Here is a 25,745-nt window from a genome sequence, read left to right as displayed (position 1 = left end):
GGACAAAGACTTGTTTGAAGCAGTTAGCAATACGTAAACAAGATCCTGTTGCGTTTATGCTAACGGCTAAGGGACAAGGTTTGTGGTTGATCGTATCATATCATTAAAATAAATAAATAAATAAATCGAATGAATGAAAGATCACATGGTGCTCGTGACTATGGAAACCACGTCATGAACTGAGAGGTGACAGTTCTGCTGTAATTATGGGTTGCTCCAACATGTTCTTAGAGAGTTACTCAATCAAGGGTATATCAGAGTAATCAAGGGTATATTCACTCTTAGAAACCTAAGAACTAGCAAGGGTCTAGGAGCAAAACACAAGCACAAGGCATTCCTTGCTATGGGAAATGTAGGGAAATTTGTGACCCATCTGGTTTATTTCACATTGGTTTATATCTTGGAGTGTGAATTATTCAGACACAAATGACACACCACAGGATATTGAAGTGTCTGATATATACTTTTCTGGACACAACCTTCAGAATGTTGAACGTCTTTGCACTTCGCATATGCACTTTTGTTCATTTGGTTTTCATTTTTGAACAGTGTGACACAATGAGCTTTTCGGAGCATGATATACTTTCATGGAGGGCGGCTGTGGCTCAGGTGGTAGAGCGGGTCGTCCACTAATCGTAGGGTTGGTGGTTCGATTCCGAGCCCACGTGACTCTACATGCCGAAGTGTCATCGGGCAAGACACTGACCACCAAGTTGCTCCCGATGGCAAGATAGCGCCTTGCATGGCAGCTCTGCTACCATTGGTGTGTGAGTGCGTGGGTGAATGAGACACAGTGTAAAGCGCTTTGGATAAAAGCGCTATATAAGTGCAGACCATTTACCATTTGGATCATCAATTGCAATTATCAGAAGAATTGACATCATTAATAAAGGTAGGTTCTATATAGTAGAAGAAATTACTGTTCCCTTAGAGATACATAGGACTGAAGTATAGCTAACTACACTTTTAAAGAAGGCCAAGAATGCATAGCTTAGTAGCCCAGTGTAGTAGTTACCCCAGAGCTGGGTTTAAATATCGACTGGTTCACAGGAGATAACCGCATTTCGGGAATATATGATATCTCTCAATCGATGGCGTCTCTTGATATTCTCCAAGATGAAGTACTGATTAACCTGTCCGATGAGTATTGTCTCTGACAGTGATGGAGAAATGGATTTTGGTCCGTGGTGCTCGAAAAAGAGAAAGCAGAACCTTGAATGGAGGATTGGTCATCACAACACCTCATTTTTCATCTGATGATCTGGCTCGGCTCGCGGGCCCTCTCGCAGCCGTCCCTCAGAAGTGAAATTGACTTGGCGGGGATGAAATAAAGAAGAATATAATAACATTTCATGTGGTGCGAGTTCTGAAATGGGTTGCATAGAAATAGATTTACCTCTTGTCCAACGTCACAACAGCGAAAGTAAATGTTCTTGGAGAACTAAGTTCCAGAAGTCTTATCAAGCCATCTATCAGTGAGGAAAAACAAAACAAGGAACCGCTGTGATAAGAGCACACGCATTAAGCCTGAAACATGACCGAAGGGATCGTAATGAAAATGAAAATCCAAATTTTTAATATGGGAATACACAACAAATCACATCTTTGTAATCGATATACGGTATAACGACACTAAAAAGGCGCAGACCAATCAACATATACTTCGATTTAAATTACACAGAAGGGAATTTCTAAGTGAATTCAGAAAGTGTGCCAGGTCTTTTTTTTTTCCTTTTTTCTTTATATATAGCTAAATCGATTGTGTCCTTTCCCCCAATGAAAAAATTAATCCATGACTCAATATGTAATCTTTTCTGTTTGTATCACTGTGTTGTGTCCTCCCCAAGCACCATAATGAATGTCTTGCCCGAAGCAAACATGCTTTTTCTTTCACTAGTCCCTCTATGGACAAAGAGATTGGCTGAAGAAATTGGCCTATTTTCACTGGGAGCTCAGTGATAGACACAGCAGTACAAAGGAACAGCAGTATCCCAGTAGAAAAGCAATAAATCTCTGCCTAAACGGAGTCTTTAACTTTTCCCTGTGCTAAAGACCCGTAAAAGCCGTTAGGGGCCAATTACCATAATGCCAGCTTCATAACACTACTGGTCCCTGCTACAATTCATTCACGATTTCCAGTATTTTTGAGTTTTTCTTCCTTTGGGAAGGAAAAGCTGAAATCAATACAGCAAGCACCAGATTTATTAATATATATATATTTTTTTTAGCACTTAGGGATAATAAAATATAAACCTGCCATTCATAATTTTTTTGTTTAAATTTTTTTTTTTTTTTAAAGATACTCCTCTTACATGAGGAGAAAACGTAAATAATAATAATAATACATTTTATTCGTTGGTGCCTTTCATAACTCTTAAGGACACCTTACAGAAAGACAACGTACAATAAGAACAGCATAGTTTAAAAAAAAAAATAGATGAAGCAACATTATATAGAGGAGTTCATTATAATGAATATGCTAATTTGAACAGGTTTCGATTATGCACATGCATATAACGAACTTAGTCTTCCTGAGCTGTGTGTGAAATCCTGCGATATTAATGTACAGACTGACCTGTAGGGTTCAATTTAGTATGAGATTTTGAAGGCATACATCCCAAATATGCCATAAGCCATCATCCTCCAGCCTAGGAAAGAAGTCTGTATTTACCCAGCCGTGCTGGCAGCGGGCGAGTCTACTGTCTAACGCTCAGGCCAGAGAATAGAAATGACCCAGATGACAAAATATGTGGAGATCAAATAATAAAAACACACACCGGAATCGACTAGGTGTGAAAGGTTAATCTTCACCTTGTGATTTGCTTAGCGAATGTTAGCTAGTTAGCTTGCTGTCATCACTGTCAGGGCTACAGGGAGTGACTAAACAAACAACAGCCGGAAGTGAGTGGAGTAACCACCCAAGAGGTTGGAGAATGATTTTAGCTAATTAAATAGCTTAAATTGGCCAACAACCTCACAATTTTGGCTTTGTGCATGAGCTACCCTGGTAACATTTTCTCCATTTTTTTTTACCTTTTACAATATTCATGGCAGATAAAAATATCCACATGCTACTTATACTAAATAGTATGTTAGTACACCAGTGAAGTCAGTACTATTTAGGCATTATATTTTGTGAGTGGTATGCAGTTTGTGACACAGCCTTGAACTGATGAAGCTCAATTCAATATTATACCAAAGATGGTGAAATTCCTAAATGTCACATCCAGCAGCTTTAATTGGTTAGTCTTGTGTGGCCAGATGTGATCTCTAATAAAAATACAAGCCTGGAGACAGTGTTTCAAAAAAACTAATAGTATGCCCTTTCTCAACCTGCCCGAGTCGACAATGTTGAAATTTAGACATTGGAAACTGGGTTTGTTAACACCCTTAAGCCAAACTTTCTCATAGGAGTCTATAGAAAGGTATTCTAGATCTGGCCCTGAAAGACTATTAAATTGTAAAGAGAGCTGCATGTAAAACTGGGACTTATATGCCATAATTCTGTCCAGTTTTACTACCTGGTCAAACATTTACATTTATGCCATTTATCCAGAGTGACTTACATTTATACAGTTGAGCAGTTGAGGGTTAAGGGCTTTGCTCAAGGGCCCAGTAGTGGTAGCTTGGAGGTGCTGGGATTTGAACTTATGACCTTCCAATCAGCAGTCTAACATCTCAACCACTGAACTACCACTACCCACAGACCATTTATCAAGTTACTGATTTTCCATAGTGAATGCAAGAAGGTAGCAAGAAGTCAATGCAGGGATGGATTGGTAAGTCCTAGACCCCTGGGTAGGAACCAGTGCATTTCTTCCACTTCCCACCTCAACACCCATTAACCAATGTGGCAAGCCCTGACTACCCTGCTTTGTAACCTTACATATGCAAAAAATTTTAAAAATTACATTCCATTCTGAGTATTTCAGTAGACTCAGAAGTCAGTCTGATTCTTTCATGTTTTTCCTTTTGCAAACTCATTCACCAAATCATCTTTAGCAAGCTCCAACTCAATGACTGCATGTTGAGTCTTCTTTGGACCATTTTAGTTGGGATTTTTTTGATGGTTATCAGTGTTGCATTCAGTTGAGAAAGGATACAGCTGAGTAGTTGAAGGTTAAGGACCTTGCTCATGCACCCAACATCAACAGATTAACAGTACTGGGATTTGAACTCACAACCTTCTAGTCAAGGTCCCAAAGCCTTAACCACTGAACCAACACATCCCAGAATATAGTTCCAGTTTAAAACAGTTAGGACCAAACTGACCAGTCAATTTCAGAACCACACACCAATAACATTTCCAAATGTATTTCAGACCGTGTGACTTTACATTCATTGGCTCGTGTTCTATCAAATCACAAATAGGTTGACTGGATCAAGATCATCACGCGAAATATAAAAAGACGAGTTCGATGACGGCTCCTCAAAGTCCGAAGATTGTAGAGTAGAGTAAGGCTGGTGCAGATGTTGTGCTATCGCATGTGATCTGGTATGGAAGAGAAAGTGAGACAAGCTCCTTCTCTAGTGATAAAGCCTTGAAGGTGACATCTGTTCTGAAGATATCCAAACTTCTACACATGCATAAAGTTTAAAAGTGAAGGAGGGTGGGGAAAAAAAAAAGTTGCAATATAATAAGTATGCTCTCAGACAGTGACAGGTACTTGGCTATATGCAAATTGTGTGAGAGAGGGAGTGTGTCGGCCTTGTTTGTCTCTCCCACGCTTTACACATCATTATTTCCAGCCTGTCATTCAGTATATGGCTGAAGGGAAGTTAGACTAGGCTTTGCCCCAAGGGATTATGCTAAGATATGCGTTTTGTGTAGGTACACATTGCTGTGTTTGTTTATTTGATACTTCACTCGGTCCTCACAACCCCACGGAAAGTTCATCTGACGGTCAGCAGAGGTCAGAAGGTGAAAGGTGAAAATAAGGTTAGAAACGGCAAGATGTTTTTGTGCTTAAGTGTTATGCAAGAGAGCTTCTTTTAAACCAACCCCCTGATCACCCTCGGCAATAACTGCAATTACAAGCAAATCGCACGCATAATTTAATTGGCTGAGAATTACAGCTTCTGGTGCACTCGTTTGCATATTTTCTAGCACTCTTGTCAACCTGTCAGAAATTCTTCCCCCTAAACATAAATAGCTCCTTGTGTTAGACCGGTGATGAGCATAACTCTAGGTGTTGCAGAGACTCGCAAAACACAACAGCAAAGTCCAAGTAATGATGTTTCTCTAGAATCCACTTGAATTTATAACGACTGCAGTGAAGGGATAAGATCGAATAGAGAAGAGAGGCCAAGGATACCAAGGCCTAAATGCTCACTATGAAGCACTTCCAGGGTCGCCAGATCTTAGGAAAAAAAATCTCTGACTTGAAGCTAGTCCAAAATTTTGGGCATCGGAAAATAGAGCCGCATTTTTCTTTTCACTAAGGTGTTTTTGGATGTGCAGATCCATACCAAATGAAAAACCAACCAAGGACACAAGGGATTAGGAGATTTAGCTACATCTATTAACATTTACAAAATTTGGCAGACACCCTTATTAGCGACTTACATTTATCTCATTTATACTGAGCAGATGAGGGTTAAGGGCCTTGCTCAAGAAGCCAATAGTGGCAGCTTGGCAGTGCTGACATTGCTGACATTTGAACTCGTGACCTTCCAATCAGTAGTCCAACAGCTTAACTACGGAGCTACCACTGCCCCAAAGCTATTGCACTTTCGAATTTGCCAAGGAGGCTGTAGTAATAACCAGTGTGAATAAGGCTTGTTTTCCTTCTGCATAATTAATGTTTTATGTGAGCTACAAGAACTGGATAAATGACATGTATCATGTACACCAAAATCATCCAGCACTGACAAATTACCAATAAGTGGATGATTTATGACAGGATAGAAACACAGTTGGAAGTTGGAAGAAGAAATACCACAATGGACTAAGCAGAATGTGGAAGTCTCATTGGTGCTAGAGCGCTGGAAAGGATCCTCCATAGGATTCCAGGAATGAAAAAAAATCTATCTTCTTCCACAAGAGAGTTAGAACTGTCAAAATACTACATTACACCATCAAACTTTAATGACTTTTTGCCACTTGCCGTCGTGTAAACCGAATGGTAAACCGCTGTGTGGTTGTTCTCTGTACTGAGTGAAGAATGTTAAATCTGTTGACTCTATAATTAAAGTTTAAGGGCAGCTGCTCACAGAGTGCAAAGTAATCTGGGCCAAATATGGCTGTTTAGGCACATTAGGCCTGTGCATGCCAATGGCAAAAGTGGCCAAGCTATAAACATTCGATCTCACCAAGGCTAAGATGGAGTTAGCTATGGATGTGTTCAATGGTTATTGATAAATGCTTAAAATTTAAAACAATTAAAGTCATTTATAAACTACAACTAATACAGTCCCACATGGATACCCAGAATATTCGTACTTCCCCAAAACCTCAAGTTTTAGTATATAATCTCACCAGGATATTGTTGATTTGTACTCAAGAACTGCTGCTCCGCCTTGTATGTGTGGAGTTTGCGTGTTTGCCCCGTGCTTTGGGGGTTTCCTCCAGGTACTCCAGTTTCCTCCCCCAGTCCAAAGACATGCATTGTATGCTGATTGGCATTCCCAAATTGTCGGTGTGTGTGATTGTGCCCTACGATGGATTGGCACCCTGTCCAGGATGTCCAACGCCTGGGATAGACTCCAAGCTCCTCTGTGACCCTGTGTAGGATAAGCGGGAAATGGATGAATGGATGGCTGAAGGTATTAGGATGAGGCAGGCACGAGAGAAAATCAGTTCCAGTTATTTATGCCTTCCCAAAGTGTGTGATCAGACCCACTGATCATCATCACTACAAATTCTTTCCTCTGAAAAAGTTCAAATGATCTGTGAGGTCAAATTATGGAGATTCAGAGCTTCATTCACAGCGGAGTTGAATTCAATAACTCAATTCAGACTTGTGAAAATCCAGGTTCTTTTAGTTTGGATGTAATTTTTCAAAATATTTCAACAAAACATCCATCCAAAACACAAGAAGGTTGGAGGAAACTTAATAAGGTCTTTAAAGAATTTTGTCATATCAACTTTTATCTAGTTATATTCGAAGCAAAACACCTTACTCCACGCCACACATCATATAGCAAACAGTATTGACTTAAACTCTACGAGCACCCGGGAATAACCTTGGAAAACCGTCAATACATTACACCTCCCTTAGAGACCGAAATGGGCAATTCAATCAGAGAAAAGTCAACTAAGCACAATGACGCTGTCACGGTAATAACTGGTGGAATGATGCTGACGGATCAGGCAGTGGGACTGGTGTGAGAGCGACGATGGCGTGTTCTATAGGGAGAAGGCACTTTACAGGCGACAAAATGACATTTATTGCCCACCACCTACATCACTGACAGCACACACAATCATACCGTTACACCAGTCGGAGAAAATCACTGTTTGGTGGTGTGGACTTGAACTACTCACTGCTTCTGTTTGCCCACTGTATATAAATAATAACTGTATGTCAATAATGTTGTAGCACCACCTGTAAGTAAAGTAATGCGTTCGAATCTGTGCTCGCAAAACTGGTGGTTATACCTTTCTTTTTCATGCTTGGAGTGTTATTACCCAAGAAATCATTTTGTCCATTTTTAAGTATGACTAAGTATCACTCACGGCAAGGTAATATGTCACAGATGATTACTTTGCTGCACTATGATTGTAAGTGGTTAAAAATAGGAACTTAGGAGTCACATAAATCTATAATCCCATGTCTACCCCTGGGCACTGGAGTCTGTGTGTCTGTGTGTGTGTGTGTGTGTGTGTGTGTCGAAGTAACTGGGAGCTCATTTCACCCTTAATGACATGGAAAATGAAAGTTCCACAAAAGGGACAGCACACACAGGACGTCTTTTGCCCTTATCTCTGTCCCAATGTCAATCCATCAGTGCTCTTAGACAGGCAAGGGGCGAGACTCCTCTGTGATCATACATCACAGCACGCCACATCCTTACCCATAATACACTTCTTCATGTCACTGGAACAGTGAGTGTCTGATGAAACCTGATGAAGGGGTTTTTTCTTCCCCGACCTTTTTTTTTTACACATTATATGGGCTTGTCAGTACAAATTCCGCCCAGAATTATTTTAATTTATAGCGCTGTTGTGATTGTCATTGGTCAGGAGGTGTTCAATAGTTACCCCAGTCATCATTTCCTGTGACAGTAGCCCAGGCTGCAAGGCATAATGCAGGTTTATATGTCTATAGTAGCAACTTACATAGGCGTTTGTATGGTTTTAAAAGTGTGTGTAGTTCTGTGAGGAGTTGTTTCATTAACAAGTTGTTTCCACTGTCCGTGCTTACTAGTAGTCTTGGGTGAAGCTGTAACCTTTACGTTTTCCATCACAGGAACGTCGGGCTGTAGTCAAGACCACGGTTAGCCAAAATCTAGTCAAGACCGAGTCTTAAGGGGGTCAAGGCCAAATCAAGATGAAAACGAGACCAAAATCGAGAGCAAAAACTACCAAATCCTTTTTAAGACCAAGCCTCAGTTCAGCTTCAGTCTTCATTCATGCATTGCACCAAATGATTAAGCTGTTTTCTAAAAGGATTTACAACTGATACACGTCCAAGTACCAATAATTCAGACGCAAGTCCAAGTCAATACAGAAAATGTATTGCGCTGGATTTGAGCCCTACAGGAAATCTGAGCTTTGTGGTTTCTCTGTGTCTTTTTTTTCCACTAGTGAGGGAACAACTGTTCATACTTCACTGCTATAATATAAGTGATAACAGGAACCAACTTGCTTCACAAACAGTCCCCAACTGTAAATGTAACAATAAATGGGCAAAAAGTATGACGTATCATTCTTTAATGAGTAAACATTTGTTAGTGTTGCTGATGTACAAGAGAAATAAAACTGTCCTGGGTGTGCTTATATAGGAACATAATCAAATTAGGAGTGGTAGCAGTAACTCTGCTTTGTGTCATTGATTATTTTCCTATAACAGCACACCACCAAGTGTTTTAATCCTTACACAATTATAAGAACTTGAAACCAGATTTATTCATATACTTATTCACTATATGCTTAGACCAGACGTATTGTTTATTCTAAGTCAGATCCACGCGCTGGACCGTTAAATGTGTTTGTTAAAGGTATCGAATCCCCCTCAGACAGATATAAACACTGAGCCTAGAGAATGTGAAGCCTAATTAACACGTATTTCATCTGTGGAAAAGTGGCCAATTTAATCTGACAAACAGAAGGAAAATTAGACACCGATTCTGATGCATAACATTTAGTTGGTGGGGATTTTTTATTTTCTCATTCAGGTGCTTTAAAAAAAAAAAAAAATGCAAGCTTATTTTACAGTCAAATTTATGATGTGAGGGCACGGTAAGTGTTAACAAAGTCTGCGGTTTGGATGTGTTCCTTCAGTGAGAAAATGGTTGTTTATTCATCGAGGGTGAATTGAATGCCTCCCAGCAGTCGCGTCTGGGAGGAAAAGACCCCCTGTGACTCAAATGTTAATTTGTGCTTCCTCAAACTTTAAAATATTCAGGGATGAAGATGAGATTTTTGAAGAAAAAAAAAAAAAAAAACATCTTGTTTTCTCAAGCACAACTTCAGTACAAAGTTAACAGTCAACAAACCACTCATAAAGCAACTCGTCTGACTGTGACTGTACCGTGCCTCGCATCTCCCCTGTGTCTGTGATCTGAGCTGAATGTAATTACTGCTGCATTTTGCAAAACAAATGGAAGGAAGACTATCTAATATTAGACATCTAACAGGTACAAGCAGAACAAACATACAAACTCAGAGTATTTGAAACAGAGTATTATATCCATCCATCCATCCATCCATCCATCTTCTATACCGCTTATCCTTTTCAGGGTCACGGGGAACCTGGAGTCTATCCCAGGGAGCATTGGGCACAAGGTGTGGTACACCCTGGACAGGGTGCAAATCCATCGCAAGATCACATACACATTCATTCATACACTACGGACACTTTAGACATGCCATTATGACTTTTCATTTTTTGTAACTTCGCTCATCGTTTATAGAACTGCATCGATTTTCATATTGACACGTAACATAGTGTACCTTATATAATATAAATACATTGTATTTGCGTAAAGGCTGCAGATACAAAGCTTTTATTTATTCATTTTTACCACATTTTCCACACAAATTCTTAACACGATTGATTGACATACAGTATGATTTTACTTTATTGTACTGTTACTTTTATGTCTTATTGTTACGCCCTCGCCGGCAGATGGCACTGCGGCGCGGCTTCTGAGTGCGCGCGCACGAGATTTTTGTGTATGGCCATGTGCCGTTGGTTGTTTTGATTCTCTCCTTGTTTAAGCATTGGTTCATGTTTGGGGTGTGTCTTAATTTACTCCTGGTGTCTGTATTTTAGTTTGAGTATGTTGTTTATTTAAACCCCTCGTGTTGCTGTGCACTTCGCGCGGTATTATTCGTAGATGGTTACGTCATGTTAACTGAGTGTTTGCCAGTGAACGCGTTACGTTCGTGAAGCGGTCTTATTTCCATGTCCTGTTCTCGTGCAATGCCTAGACTTTAGCCTTACGTTTGATCTAGTTAATCTTGTTCAGTATAGACCGCGCTCCCTGTGTTTTGTCTGCTTGTGTTGTGTTAATAAAGACATTGCTCCTACACTTACTTCCTGCATATAACATTGGGGTTATAGATTATCCCGCTTATACTACGATCACTTGCTGGCATTGACAAGTTAAAGCCCTCATTGATGTTTGCAGCGCAAAATTTGGCCGAAAGGATACAAATAACGGTTACTTTTAGTTAGTTATTTTCTATACAGGTCATTAGATCTAGAATTTTACCCTCTGAATCATACACAGAGATAAAGTAGTGCGATAAGATTACATTTATTTGAATGAATTATGATAAAGTTATTAGAGAGAGAGAGAGATTGTGTGAGTGTGAATTACCTTCGTCTGTGCCGCGTCTCTACTAATAGTGAAGCTGTGACTACTGTGTTAACTACTGTATGCAACTGTAACTGTATGTTACTATGGTTACAGTTGTTTATAGGCAGCACATTAATTTAGAACGGTGATTAAGCTGACTGGAACTACTTGTGCATTCAACGGTCTGAACGCACACCTTCCAGCCAATCAGAATCGAGTATTCAGACAGAGCATAGTATAAATCTCTATAATTAATGTCACAGATTAAAGATCAGAGGTACAGACAAGTTCAACCAAACAAAGTGTGTTGGTAAGGTATTAAAGAGACAAGCCAGAACATCCTCAACCCTCGCCGTTGTTTCTACCGGTCTCTGGAAGTGTACTGGCGCAATGAACACCGCTATTGGTGTTTTGATAATGGTAGAGAGCTCTGTCTAACACTTCACCCCAAAGTCTCCCATACTGTAGGTGGTCAACTTGGTTGAGATTTGGTGACTGTGAAAGTCATACTAAATGATTTACAACAACATCTTCCTCCTCAAACTATTCAGTGAGCCCTCATGCGGAGTCATCTGGGAAGAGACCCTGCTTCATCATAGGATAAAGGTGATCAGTCAGAAGAGTTCTCTAAGGGGACGAAATCTTTATTACGGTGCTGATTTTATTCCCTCATAATCCACAAAAGTGGGCACCAAAGTGGATGATGTAAATGCAGTATTTTATTGTTCGAAATCTCCAAGGAATGATTGAACTAAGCTCTAAAAACTGCATCAGTGCGGGAGAAGGGAGTTGTTTGGCTTTATTAGTCTTGGGGACATTTTCTCTACAAATAGTAATTGAGGTCAAGTAAGCAATTTAGGTATATACCTGCAGCACACATTACCACTCATCAAACACCTAATAATCAATCTCTCTCTCTCTCTCTCTCTCTCTCTCTCTCTCTCTCTCTCTCTCTCTCTCTAACATCCTAACTAACATCCTTTCAACAGTCTCACTGCACAAGCTGTTGTGAGTGGCACATGGCAGCAAACAACACTGTACCAAACGCCGGCCGGGCGGAGGGAACAGACGTCGCTAGGCGAGGGAAAATAACAGCACGTACCCAGTAGGACGGATTCTGATGCAATGAAAACAATAAAACATACTTTACTTACATCTGTACCCTGCAACCCTACTCGAGTCTAGAAGCAGGAACATGAACACACGTGTGCACTTTTAATGAGCACTGTTGAAACCTGGGAAACATAAACGGAGCCGAATATAACGTTCTGTGACGTCCCTGATTGATTAATACTCATATCGGGATCATTGTCATTATTCATGCTCAGTCTGAAATAAATGGTATCGATGCATCCCTAGTCCTTATAGTTTAACAGAGGACCACATATGGAGTGATTCTAGACTAGTGTTTTTTGCGGGAGTCTGGTTTCTGATGTCAGGTTGTCTGCAAGGAAACAGGAAAGCACTCATGTAATATTTATGTTCTATCTAGAGAGAATTATTTCATACAGAATACGCCATTAGGATGCTTCGATTTGATTTACGACACACAGGATGTATCCAGAATCTTTAACTAAATGAAAGAGTGTGGACTCTTAGAAATTGTGATGTTTCTAAGAAAATATGTTTTACGAAATCCATTAGGCCAATTCCCACTGTATTCCTTTTTTTTTTTTTTTTCTGTAGAAGATAGATAACCTCTGGTCTAAAGGGAGCACACTAGCAAGTTCATCATGGTCGGCTCTCTAGAAATAGCTCGGAAATTTAGATTTAAAAGCTTCTGGCAAGATGAATGAATGTAAATGTCACATCTCAAGCACACTGTGAAGGATGTGATCGATTGGATAAAAAAAAATAATAAATGGTGGAGTTTTGAGACTTGAGGAGTTCATGATCGAGAAGCACACAAAGTATGTGAGCAAACACACACACAAAACAAACAAGCAATTAAATGAGTCGTTTATGATGGAGACGCTTTAAATAAGTTAAATGACAATATGGTTTTTCACACGTCAAAGACATCAGAGTTATTGGAAGAGCGATGTGTTCTTTAATGCTAGGTCTACAGAGTGTTTTACTCAGACACAACATGGTGTAAAGTACGATCTTTACACCGTTCCTGTGCCAAAGAATAGACAGTTATTTTCAGTGGTGAAGTTTAAAGCTGTGGCAATAATGGATAATGGGACTTATTGGCAGAGGTGCAATATTGCTGAGAAGAAAATCGTAGCAGGCAGAGAGGGGGAAAAAAAAACAAAACACAACAACAACAGAGTTTTATCCAAAATCCTTAGTGTATGCTGTAAACAAGACATTTTTTAAAAAAGAAAACGCAGGCAAACATCTGGTGTGACTACTAGTTAATAATAAGCAGGTAATCCATTACTTACTGACCAATGAGACAACAATACCAGCCTCTTGTTTTATATTCTATTTCTATTCGATTGTATATTTATTGTTTTCTGCTCATAAGTCCAAAGTTCATGAATTCAAAGGTCAAAGTTTCCCTATATAAATTTTCGTAGCACAAGTTTTTCACATCCTGTGTCATTTCCCCTTCAGTTAACCGGCTTTTCCACTGGATGAAGTTTAGCAATGTGTAGTCTGACTGCTGCTTTAGCTGAAAAAGCAGAAATATGTGAAACTGGCATCAAACAAACAACACTAATAACCATTCTTTGACGAGCTTTCATGACATTTTGTACAAAGGAAGCTAACATAAAGATCAGTAGGCTTGTGTTAAGAGTCTGATTTATACTTTCCATCATTCACCGTGTCTACGGAAGCGAAGTCCATGCTAATGTTATTCCTGGAACCAGTGGCGTTTCCTTGACTCCAGTCAGGCCACCGTTGACTCATTACACCCTCAGAGTCAATTTGTCACTTCAGGTTTGGGTTATTGTGCAGCTGTGGTGGGGCAGGAACGTCCTGAGCCCCCGGCGATATTCTCGTGTCCTTGAGGCCGAATTGATGCCAGGTCTGGACTGAAGGGAAGAGTGCACAGGAGTGGATTCACATGGATGAATACCGACAGTGTACGCATGTTTGCCAGGTGGCCTTGAAGGCGTGGCATTAACCATCAATCACGCCATGCTAGCGTGCCGTTGACCAAACAGAGGGAATATCGGAACGCGAAGGTCCGAGTGAAAGTGGGACTCTAAATATAGAGTCAGACGATTGTGATGCAATTTTTTACGCCAGTTAAATGCGATTTGACAAGAGAAGAGATGGGTTTCTCTGCGACCTTCCAACGAAGTTTTTACACCATTAGTATCTTCCCGCCTTTGGCTCATGCCAGTCACAACTTGTTCCTGCTGAGCAGCGCGAGTTCATTTATCACACTTTTCCGAGCCTCATTTAGGTAGGCCAAGGATAGTCTGACAGTGGAAGAGAGAAGAGATCCGCATACTGTATTTGAATGAGAACAGGGGCATGCGCTTCCTCTCGCTTAAACTAGACTCTAGATTTCTAACCTGTCAAGGAGTGGTTGAGGAGTTGGAAGGTCATCCATTAAATTCACCAACTGTAATTTATGCCTTCATTTATGGAATGGCTCGTATGCCAAGCTGATTATTTTTAGGCTCTAAGCGTGAAACTGTGGACCTTTTCAAAAAGAGAGGCAAGATGGGAGAACAGATGCACTGACCAAGATGGAATTTCATTAACATACGAAAATGACCAATTTACTGGTTACGCTGAACTCTTGATTTGTTTTTTTGTTGTTGTTTTTTTAATAGGTTTTACCAATATTTTCAGCATTCTTAGCTACTGTCATATCCTGTCTATAAACACTACCAGTCAAACGCTTGGACACACTAAACTGAGTATATATATATATATATATATATATATATATATATATATATATATATATATATATATAATGTTTCTATTGTCTGCAAAAGCCTCTAAATAGTAGAGCTGGCTTGCAGGGCAAACTTTTTCTCAGCACTTTTATATAATAATGTCTGTTCCAGTATGTGGAGCTTCTTGGCATTCTGTAAACTATGTCATGGCCAATACGTTGACTCATATTTGACTCATGTTTCATATTTTCCATTGTCTTAAAGACATTTTTATGAAGGTTTATGGTTTCGAATCAAAAGGAAGGTTTAATAGATCGTTTATTTCTTCTCAAAGCAAGAAGCTTTTTATGTAGACTGCTTCGGAGAAGCAGCGAGAGCTTTTAAACGCTAAACAAATGTCTCCTCATTGAAAAACGTCACCAGATCAACAATTACACATGGGTGGTTTTTTTTTTTTTTTTTATATCAGTTTATGCGGAGCATCCACCATACAAGTGCCTGTGAATTTATACTTTCAGAGCTGCTGTTATAGAAAATTTATCACCTTCCAAAGACCAAACAGATATGAGAATTCAACATTGCTGTGGAATAAATAAATAAATAAAAAGATAAATAAATAAATAAATAAATGCCAATCCAATACAGTCCAATCCCTGGGATGTATTAGTATATTGTGTGTATCAAATAATCTAAACTTATATAAACATTTATCTACCACAAGGATTCATAATTATCTCAACTACTATAAAAATATTAAAATGATTTAAAAAAAAAAAAAAAAATTTAAAACAAAGCAACTAAGCCAGACCTTGATGTCTCTGTTCATGTTCAGAGCTAAAATGTAATTTCCTTGCAATCCAAGTTAACTCAAAAGTTTGATTAATTCATGTTCACATTAACGTTTACTTTGAGCTCTGTCTCAATTTGCATAAATTGTTTTTCTTTTTTTCCTCTCTGCTCAAATTGTTGTATTGGATTAAAGGTTTTAGGTGAGTGCCAACACACACCATCAGCAAACATATTCAAATCGTTCGGCATGATTTGTGAAGTGGAATTTATTCTCTCTCTCTCTCTGTCTCTCTCTCTCAGACACACACACACACACACACACACACACAGTGAGAAGGGCGAGTGTGAGTGTGGTACTCTTGTCATGTCATGTCCTGCCAGTCACGTTCAAATTTTCTCTCACTGTCTCACTGTCTCAAACACACACACACCCTCGCACTGAAATACCTTGTTTACTTGTCTTTGTCTCTGAGGCACAGTCAAACATAATCCCATTTAAAGCCTCTGTTACTCATCTAAGTTGACACCCAGCATGCAGATGAGCTTAACACATAACACAATAACTCACCTCACCACCCACACACACACCCACACCCACACACATCCTTCCTTTAAACCCAACTTTAACACACAAAAAAAAAACTGCACTAAAGAAATCACCTAATAATAAGTCAGGTCTCTGAGAGTGCTGCATTCATAACCTCCCAAACACCCACACATGTGCAAGAAATAAATTCTCCAAGGTCTATGTCAGTTTAAAAGTTGTCATCCTTCAGACTCGTACACAGCTGCACTGAAAAGCTGTCCCTGGCCTCCAAATGCAAAAAAAAAAAATTATTTCACTGATTAGTTTGGGGTGTTAAGCCAGAAATGCAATGGGATGATGCAAAAGACAAACAAACAAAAACACATCCTTCTCATAAGCTGTTTATTTACTTGTCCAATCCCTACAGTTAAATAAATGAAACAGTTACTGGGGGTTCGAATCCTGCCACTGCGCTCTGTGTGTACGGAGTTTGCGTGTTCTCCCCGTGCTTCGGGGGTTTCCTCCGGGTACTCCGGTTTCCTCCCCCAGTCCAAAGACATACGCTGTAGTCTGATTGCCATTTCCAAATTGTCCGTAGTGTACGAATGGGGGTGTGATTGTGCCCTGCGATAGACCTTGTACCCCAAGTGTCCCTGGGACTGGCTCCAGGCTCCCCGTGACCCTGTGTACGATGAGGTAAAGAAAATGGATGGATGGAGTTCTGTTGAGGTTCCCGCAAAACCTCCACCATGTTAGACTGCATCCCGAAACAGCACCGCAGGATCACAGTATATGAAAATTTGATCTGATGAGAAATCTGTACAAGGGCAACATTGTATATTCTATACTGATAGCTTTGGTTCTTCAATCTGATTGCCTGATGTATGCATGAAGCCACTGTAAATCCTTCGAGCTTATACGCTCACCTGTGACTGCCAGGTTTTAAACTTAAAAAATTATACTCCAGCCTTTGTTCTGTCCACAGAACGCCTCATCTTTGTCTGTTAGGTTGCTTAGCAACCAAAGCTCACTCTTAGCATTCTCATAAGCTATGTTGCACGGTGGAAGAATTGTTTATCGTGAATATTATTGCAGGCCCAAGCCATAACACTACCTCCACCATGCTTCACTAATGAGCTTCTATGTTTTGTTCATGATCCAAGACAGATCCTTTCTTTCTCCACACTCTGACCTTTCCATCACTTTGGTAGACGTTAATCTTGGTTCCCGAACTACTTTCAGAGGGGACTGTATACCACGATGTATCCCAGAATTAATGAAAGGATGATAAACATAAACGTAAATGTCTTCAGGACAGAGGAGTTTGCGTTTTCTGGTTTCTTGGTAACATGACAAGCTGTGAGGGATTTTTCCATCTTATTTCCAGAAGCTGGTGAAGGAACGAAGGTTCATAGCTGCTATGATGTAAGTGAGAACAGGAACTGACTTGTCTCACAGACGTTCCGCGACATTAAATGTACCTATAAACGGATAAAAAGTCGTTTGCTAATGAATGAAAAAATTCTTGGCACATTGCTGTGGGTTAACAGGAATGAAATACTTTATAGAAATAATCAGCAGTAACTCTGCTTCTGATCGTTGATTATTTCCTGCATCACCAGGCCCTGCTGTGTTTTATTCCTGCTTCAGTTGAAGTTTTATGGGGAAAGCCTGCCATCAAATATTCCCCTTGTTCTTCCAGTCAGTGTTGTGACTATTAAAGTGCACCCAAATATAGAGTGATCAAGGTCTTCCGATTCATAAATCTTTTAATTTTTCTGGTGAAACATGATTAAGCATGTATAATGCATCGAGTGTTTATCCAGTAACACACACACACACACACACACACACACACAGGAGCAAAAGAGTGAGCACTTGGTGATAAATCAATCCTGAGGTAAAACACTTCATAAATCCTTCAACAGTCATTCTCTCCCTCGCTCTGTCTCAGACTTCCTCTCTCTCTCTCTCTCTCTCTCTCTGTGATTAATAAGACTTTCCAGAGTGAAACCTACATCGGATTTCAACAACATTAATGTCTCAACAACTAGCATCTTAACAAAGCTTTTTTTTTTTTCCACCAGAGCCAGGGCTAATCAGTCCGCGTTCATTCGTTAGCATTAGCGTAGATTAGAAATACAGTGGTCTTGCTCATTGAGTAAGCACGCCATGTGTTGGAAATCCTGACAGAGGAGACAGAGACCTTGATCTAAGTGCAATCAAGGCAAAGCAAGCAGCCTAGCATAAACAAACCTCATCACTGCTCGTCACCAAAGTAAGAGGGCGAACGGCTTCACCTTGAAAAAAACTGCCGAATGAAAACTTTCGGCTGAAGAGCAAGCTGAGGTATGTCACGCTGGAAGTTTAAGACTCATGACTCACTACAGATTTGTACTATGTATTCCTTGGAAATCTCTGTGGCTTTCTGACCGAGCTCGCTGGAAATTAGCTCGTCAGCAGGCTGACATTTCCCTCAGCGCTGCTCTGTTGCTAATCTTTTATGCTACCACATTTTCGGATTTTCCGCTTTCTTATAACTTTAGCTCATTTTTTTTTTCTCCCCTGGCCTTGGTGAAGGCTTTTGTTATGTCTCCATGCCAATATGAGCTAATTAAGTTCAAACAGAGAGCGCCTCAGAGAAGGCTAATGAGGCTAAGCTGTGCTAGGTCTAAAAAAAAAAAAAAAAAAAAAAAAAAGGATTATGCTAGTGTAACAGCCGCTCTATTAAGTATCGCCGATTCCCACACAGCAGTAGTAGAGCTTAATGTGTCTCTACGTTCAAGTATTTCAATATTATTTAAACATTTAGAGTTAGCATATGTTTTAGCTGATAGGAGGCTCATAGCTAAGGTATTAGCATCATGTGCCACACAGAGGTTTAAATGCTATCGATAATACGGTGTGTAAAATAATAGAACTGATTATACGGGACATTTTTTTGAGCGAGAGTTGATGGGACTCATAATTTAAGGTCATTGAGAGCGCCAGAGCGAGAGAGAGAGAACCATAGAGTGGAGAACTATACCAAATTCATATTCATCCATGCACCGATGCGCCGATTAATTGAACATTCTAATGCTTGGCCATGATTACGCTGTCCTCCCATGATTAATAGGGTGCTTTTAAATACCTGAAGCCTAACGAATTAAATTCAGAGCGTGTTTACGTAATAAAGTGTTAACCTTACTGAGCTACGGTCACATAACCCATTGACTCTAACATAATGGCCCTGGCAATTAAAAAGTGTGCGTTATGAGTTGAAAACATGAAAAAAAAATACTCTCTCTCGCTTTCTCTTTCTCTGTGTCTCTCTCTCTTTCTCTCTCAATGTTCCGTAACATCTATTCAGGTTTAATTTTAATAGCAGGGTGGTCAGTGAGCTAATATGGTGCTCTACTCTATGCTTTATCATAGTTAATAGCCTGCGTGTAGCGTAACGTATTAATACAGCCTCCTTCACAGGCTGATTGTCTTTATATCTGTTCTATCTGTCTAATCAAAAAGTCATCTCTGGGTAGAAATGTACTACAAAGCAATAGCCGAAACTGCCATCTCCACAACTGATCCACTTTGAAGTTATGAAATATTGAATATTGTCCTGTGATTATGCAAAAATAAAAATAAAAATCTTTGTGATACTAAAACTCAGTCACTCAATAAACTCATGAATTAAGGAATAAAACATGATGGCGTATGCCGCTTTTGGAAAATAATCAACGCTAGAATAAAACACTTCGAGACGTGCCTTTATTGGAAAATAATCCAAATGCAGTCTGAGGCAAAGCTGGTTATTTACCTATAACAGTACGTCTTGAAGCGTTTCATTCTTCTTACACCACCGCAATTGTCCAACATGTTGACTGATTTATTTATTTATTATTAAAGTCATACTACTTATGTTTATTGATACAATTAATGATCCGTTTGTCATGGAGCGAAAGCCGTAGGATGTGAATGCGAGACTTTATTCAAATCCACGCAGGCAGACAAAATCATTAACAGGAAGCAGGCAGGGTCAGGAAAGTGGAAGAAAAAAAAAAGTGTACCAGGATAATGAGCGAATAATTTACAGCGATCAGCGATAATATTAAGACCACTGACAGGTGAAGTGAATAACACTGATTATTTCATTACGATGGCACCTGTGAAGGTGGTGCGATATATTCATTAGGCAGAACGTGAACAGTCAGTTCTCAAAGTTGACGTGTTGGAAACAGGAAAAATGGGCAAGAGTGAGGATCTGAGCGACTTTGACGAGGGCCGAATTGTGATGGCTAGACGACTGGGTCAGAGCGTGTCCAAAATAGCCGGTCTTGTGGGGTGTTCCCGGTATGCAGTGGTTAGTACCTACTAAAAGTGGTCCGAGTAAGAACAACCGGCGACAAGATCACGGCTCACCAAGGCTCAGTGATGCACGTGGGGAGCGAAGACTAGCCTGTCTGGTCCGATCCCACAGAAAAACTATGTCTGTGATAGAAAGGTGTCTGAACACAGAACGCATCACCAGACCGAGCAGAGTCACTAATCAGGTGGATCACTATACATAACAATGACGACAATGTTTTATCGCTGATATTTGCTAAAGAAAATGTACAGTATAAATCGTTGTTGTCGTTATTATGAACATTTCTGGAAGGAGTCTCCAGTGCCAGGTCTTTGTAACGAAGGTAAAGGTGTAAGTTTTCAGGAAATCTGCTTTCTCAGGTAGGTTTTTGAACTCACTCGTTTCGCAGACATTCCACAACACTACGCGTAACTATAAATGGCTAAAACGTATCTCGTCACTTTATTTAGTCGACTTTATTTATAGTCATTGTTTAATCAGTACACATTTGAATTGGTGGCAAACTGCTGTACTGTAAGTGGGATAAAACACTTCGAGACGTGCTGTTATTGGAAAATAATCAACTACAGGACATGGGTGTAGCAGTAGAAGTAACTCTCACCATCCTGGTACTGATGATTTTCCTATAACAGCATGCCTTGAGGTGTTTTATTCCTGACATATCCAAGTCGACATAATGAAGTCATATATTCATGCTAAACAAATTGTTATGCATGTAGCTATGGGCATTTGTACAGGTTTATGCCACACATTAGGTACTAAGCATGTTATGTAATATATTCAAAATGTTTTTATACTGTATTTATGTGGGTTCTCTCTCTCTCTCTCTCTCTCTCTCTCTCGGTGTATTCTACCAGGGTATGATTTATGCAGAGGGAAAATGAGGCTGGATATGAGTTTGTTTCCTCCAACATTCCTCAGTTAATCCACCAAATCACGTGTTGATAGAGCTTGAACCACACACACACACACACACACACACACACACACAGAGAGAGAGAGAGAGAGAGAGAGAGAGAGAGAGAGAGAGAGAGAGAGAGAGAGAGAGAGAGAGAGAGAGAGAGCCCTGTGGCTAACCAGAGAGATACGCGGAATTGTTGGCTCTGTATTTTCATTTTTTTCCTCCCTCAACCCCTAATTCTGTCTCCACCTGATTATGCAAAGCAGGCCTATATTTTCCTGTTTGAAGTGGGTTGGAAAGCTGCACAGCACACACGCTCAGGGACATTTTATCTTCTTAAAAATGACGAGCAGCAGGGTTCACACAGGGGTCACCAAAATGGCTGACGTCCCTAAAAAGTGGGTTCAAGCACATAAAGGCTGATTTGATGCCACTTGGAATTTGGTTTGTCTTTCGATAATGCTCTAATGGCTCATAAAAAAAACCCCGGACGAGCAGTCAGTCTGGCGTTCAGCTTCTTTAAATATGAATGGAGGGAATGGAAAGGCCAGCGTTAAACGGTTACTTGAGCGGACGCCATATCGGCTGTTGTTTTGAATCGACGCTGCTAAAGCATTGGCCCATTTTGCGAGATTGCACGAGCATCAAAGTGATCCAGAAATGGAAGCTTCTTACACTGTTGGGATTCCCTCGCAGTTTCTTCACACGCCATTACCCCTGAGAGTTCAATCCTCCGTCGTTTGACATTTATAGGGGCGTTTATGAGGACAGGAATAAAGCGACACAGAAAGCCTTCATGTGCTGGCCGCGTAATTAGCATCAAAAGCTACAACAGCATGTTGACGGTAATTAATGAAGCATACTCAGTCTGAGACATTATATCCATTCCTGTCGTGTTCACACTCACAGGACTATCATTCATGGTCAGAACTCCACATTCAGTATACATGTTTTGACCCAGAATTTCTGAATTTCAACCGGTTGAAGGATATTTAAGTCCCTATTAGAGCAGCGCTCATGCGGACATTTCGTAAATGGATAAATCAGTCGTTCTCACTACCCAAGTCTATGGTCTATGCCCTTCATGAATTATAGATCTGCTATTTCTCTTTGGACTGCGGTATAAGTAGTTTCTGTTGCCTGGAGAAACAGCTATGGCCTGGAGAGCTTTAGGATGAGGATTACCTCAGAGACATACCCAAGCACAGCCAAACTATCTAGCTTCATAGTCTGGTTTCACACAAAAGATTATGGATTTCTTCACACCATCTTTTATTTTAAGCAACAAACACACAACAAGCAGAAGAAAAGAGACCCAAGCGGTCCAAACATCGGCAAAAAACAAGGAAGTCAGGACCTCCTTTTAAAAATGTAGAACATTTCTCAATATACAGTGGATTTGGGGCTTTTTTTGTTTTGTTTTGTTTTGGTTTTTTTTAGCCTAGCTTTGATTCACGGCTAAATATCACGTAGAAAATGTCAGTTCTGTATGCAGTCTCTGTGAGTAAAAGACAAAAACAGGAGACAAAAGAAACAAGCCTTCGAAATAAAGCGACACTCGGAATCAAGCTGACAGGAAATGAATACGTAACCTTGAAAGCAAGGCAGTGTAGCACAGACTTACCGATTAAAATAATATTTAAAGGATGAAGGGTCTCTATTTGGTAATGAGTTCTGAGCAATGTAATAGGTATAAAGAATCCAATGAGGCTTTTTACTCCCCTCGTATTTAATCACTCTAAAGAACTCGAGTAAAAATGGATGCTTATAACCAGTCAGACGCACATTACTGTGGGATTACTGGGTGTATGGTTAATTTACAGAATTAATAACCGTCCCAGTGACCAGAAATGAATGTTTCCATAAATTGCAAGCCTCCAATAAACAACTGTCTCTTTTACAGTAAGTAATTAGTGCTATACTTTGAAAAAAAAAAAAATATATATATATATATATATATATATATGGCAATAAAGATAAGAAATTCATGAATTTTTTACTCAAGTAAAATTGCAAATATTCATCTAAAATGAATACTTTGAAGTACAGATTCTTTATTCAACTTACTAAACAGCACTTACAAAGGTTCAAACTCTTAAAATACTTTGCTCCATGTTAAAGTAAATATTCAAATACATTATTCAAGTTAAAAGTTAAAGATCACTGTAAAACATGACTGCAGCATTAAGTTATGTGAACTTCACTTGTCATGACAAGTTTTGGATATTGAATTCAAGCTTATAAATTTTTTTTTTTTTTTTTTAAATTTCAACTTTAAAAGTAACTTTCAACTTTTAAAGCTGTAACTTTCAACTTTCGTTTGTAAGTTTAACCACCTGGAATGTTTTACAGTATACAGAATCTTAACTATATAACGTTTGTCAAAATTAAAAAAAAGAGTTAAAGAAGTTAAGAGTTAAAGATTAAAACCAAGCTGGGAAATGTACAAATTCTTAAAATACTTTGGTATTGTTCAAGTTCAATTTAATTGACGTACGAAAGTTAAAAATACAAGAGGAAATCACAAATAAAAATCTCAAACGCCTTAAAGTCTTCGGGTTACTGATGATAAAATTAGTGCATCAAAAGCGAACTAACGACAGCTACTGTACTTCCCTAACTTCTCAAGCATTAGCCAGTTTAATAATCTAATAATATATCCGCATAATAAGCTCATTTTAAACGCTATGAACTAGATATCACAATCTAAACTAGATAGATCAATACAAACTGCAGCAAGGATCCAAGAAATCTGAGAAAACACTTACTAAAGCAACCCTAAAAACAACTATATAATATAATGACAAACATTCGCTATACTGTACATGCTAATAACAATCAGAAACAATACATACTGACTAATAAATACAAAATGTAGCTAGGATTTTTTTCCCCCCACAGTTGAGAGAGAATTTTTAACTCTCTACTGACTGCATGAATTATTACATTTACTTTAAAACCAAAAAAATGGTTTTATGGATTTTTATTACTTGAATTAGTTAAAAAAAAATAAAAAATATGAGTCCAATTACTGCATTTTCCAGACTATAGGACGCAGAGGGGTTTTTTTTTTGCCACCTAGTAAACATGTAAAAGTTATATCTTCTAGAAAGGAATTGCAGTTGTAAAAAGTAGGTGGATTGATTTACTCACTCAAAATACAAAATTTAGATCTAAACATCTTTTTCATTTTTTTTCTCTTGAATCCTGAATTCTTTCTCTTGAAACGTACAATTGATAAAATAAGGTTCAATTGCAAAATATCTGAAATTACAACAGTTTTTCTTACTTCTGTGTGGAAAAAATTAAATATAATATTAGAGAAGCCTAGTGTCTTTTTTTTTTTTTTTTTTTTTTTTTTGCTACGTAGGCCTGTTTCAGTTCATGAATTCACCTACCACAGTTCCATCATCACACAATGTTTCCATATGGCAACAATGACATTTTATCATTTAACAGAATACTCAAATTATATAAACTTGTTTAAATGACAAAAAATAAACATGAACTTATCTCAGATACTGTCTAAATGTTTTGTTTTAAGTAGTTTGTCTAAATATTGAAAAATTAATACAATTTTGAGAGCCCTCCCATGTTGATCGTCACCATCCATGTGATTGCAGAAAACTGCATGACCTTCCTGGTGACGTGAAATGGTTTCCTTATGTTGTTGTTGTTGTTGTTGTTGTTGTTGTTATGTCAATGTTAAAGCCCCCTTTTTCAGTTATGTAGGAAAATAGTAGTTTTGTATCATTGCCTATCAAAACATTGTAGATAAATGAATTATTACCATATGGCAACACCATGCAGTAAACTTTTTGATATAAAACTTACATAGATTTAGCCCCCAAAAAATGCAAGATGTAGAAATTTGAATGTAAATAAATACGTAATTCACCTTTTTAGTTTCTGTCATCACATCTTTTATAGTTTCAGTTTGGAAAAAAAAAAAAAAACTGCCTGAAGCTGGTTTCCAAAAATATTTAGATTACAGAGCAGCCAACATGTTGAATCATGTAGTGTATATAAAGCAGAGATTGTTTAACTTGAAATGCAGTGACTAAAAGCTCAAATCAAATCAAACACAGTGTGGGATGTTTGTATGACCTTATGTTAACATATCACCCTTTGAGTATTAGCAGAGAATTACTGTATATTAGCAGTCAGATACATTGCACTGCCCACGCTGCGCACTCTGCTGCCTCAACTCAGCTTTAAGAACCATTAAGAAAAATCCCAGGTGATCCATTTCCACCTGAACCAGACCCGTAACAGGTCAAGTGCACACGCAGACTCGGCCCTCGTGCGCATAAGTCGTGATATTTCCCAGCCAGAGTGTTTGTATACATCTGCATTATGTAAGAATGTGCTGTGCAGAGGCAGATAAGAGCACAGACTGATTGAATA

The 25,745-nt window shown here is 39.0% G+C and overlaps 1 long non-coding RNA gene across 3 annotated transcripts; it reads right to left on the bottom strand.

Moving 5' to 3' along the window:
- Positions 1-274: 274 nt before the first annotated feature.
- Positions 275-11,309, bottom strand: LOC128602435 (uncharacterized). Of its 3 annotated transcripts, none has more exons than XR_008384837.1 (3): positions 10,990-11,309; positions 6,479-6,723; positions 275-1,469 (listed from the first exon to the last, which is right to left on the bottom strand). It is a non-coding gene; the product is annotated as an uncharacterized LOC128602435 (long non-coding RNA). The 3 variants fall into 3 exon arrangements; XR_008384836.1 differs by lacking the exon at positions 6,479-6,723 and having other exon boundaries at positions 275-1,312; positions 1,397-1,469; XR_008384838.1 differs by lacking the exon at positions 10,990-11,309 and having other exon boundaries at positions 275-1,312; positions 1,397-1,469; positions 6,479-7,522.
- Positions 11,310-25,745: the final 14,436 nt, after the last annotated feature.

Source organism: Ictalurus furcatus, chromosome 26 (assembly GCF_023375685.1).
Source record: "Ictalurus furcatus strain D&B chromosome 26, Billie_1.0, whole genome shotgun sequence".
NCBI lineage: Eukaryota > Metazoa > Chordata > Actinopteri > Siluriformes > Ictaluridae > Ictalurus > Ictalurus furcatus.
The sequence above is the reverse complement of the archived record's forward strand: the minus strand, read 5'-3'. Positions and strand labels throughout refer to the sequence as shown.